We start from the raw sequence: 1009 nt of genomic DNA on the forward strand, positions 1-1009 counted from the left end.
ACGCGCAGGAAGATAGCACGTGGGTGCAGTTCGATAAGAGACGGTGGGTGTGGAAGGACGTGTTCTTCACGATAACGACAGTGATCACTCAACCTGCGTCGGTCAACAGGTAAGGTCTCTGTATTCCTTTTTCGCTTTTGCTTCTTTTTCTGTTGTCTTTTTCCTCCATCACGCAACATATATATATATATATATTTACAGGTGTGTGTGTGCGTTATTGAGTGTGTTTGTATGTGTGTGCATGTGTGCGTGGGTGCGGGCCCATGCGTATGTGTGTATGTGTGTTTTTCTATTCTTAGTTGTAGAATATGCATTGAGAGAGAGAGAGAACGTGAGACACACACACATGCACACACACAGACGCACACAACACACACACACACACACACACACACACACAGAGAGAGAGAGAGAGAGAGAGAGAGAGAGAGAGAGAGAGAAAGTAAGATAGTGTGTTAGAAATTATCAAATATAGCTGATAAAATTTCCATTTTGGCGGGAATAATTAAACTAACTTTTTAATGGCTACAAGACTTGCCGTGCAAGAAATTTCAATGACCCAATTTAATGTCTAATTACATTTAATCCACATTTTCTTTTCATTAGTATATTCAAATGAAAACTTTTCGACCGAGTGCAACAGCTTCTAAGCAGTTGGTTGCGCTGCAAGAAATAGCAGATAAATCTCTCCTGAATCATATATCTTAAATGAAGAGAAGTCACATTAGATGATTTAGTCATATTTACTTTTCAAAAACGTTAGGGACGTTATAGCTGCAAACCTTAGGACATAAAACTGCATAATCATAATATGTCACTCTGTTAACAAAATGTTTACGATTAATAATGATACACACACACACACACACACACACACACACACACACACACACACTAACACACACACATATGTATGTATATATAATATTAGGGAATAAAGTCCAAAACGTACAGGGAAAAATTTAATTTAGCAATACTAAATCAAATTTCCCAATATAAAATACACACA

The 1009-nt window shown here is 37.5% G+C and overlaps 1 protein-coding gene across 4 annotated transcripts in view; it reads left to right on the forward strand.

Moving 5' to 3' along the window:
- LOC106882574 (acetylcholinesterase) overlaps positions 1-1009 on the forward strand; it is a 66343-nt gene that overhangs the window by 20240 nt on the left and 45094 nt on the right. The window contains exon 1 of one of the 4 annotated variants that reach the window (XM_052970480.1): positions 38-114. The exons of 1 other annotated variant lie outside the window; for it this stretch is intronic. The gene's annotated coding sequence lies outside the window, so the exon portion shown is untranslated. Of the gene's footprint in view, positions 1-37; positions 115-1009 lie in introns of those variants that run through there. 2 more of the 4 variants (XM_052970478.1, XM_052970479.1) reach the window with 2 other exon arrangements.

Source organism: Octopus bimaculoides, chromosome 9 (genome assembly GCF_001194135.2).
Source record: "Octopus bimaculoides isolate UCB-OBI-ISO-001 chromosome 9, ASM119413v2, whole genome shotgun sequence".
Lineage (NCBI taxonomy): Eukaryota > Metazoa > Mollusca > Cephalopoda > Octopoda > Octopodidae > Octopus > Octopus bimaculoides.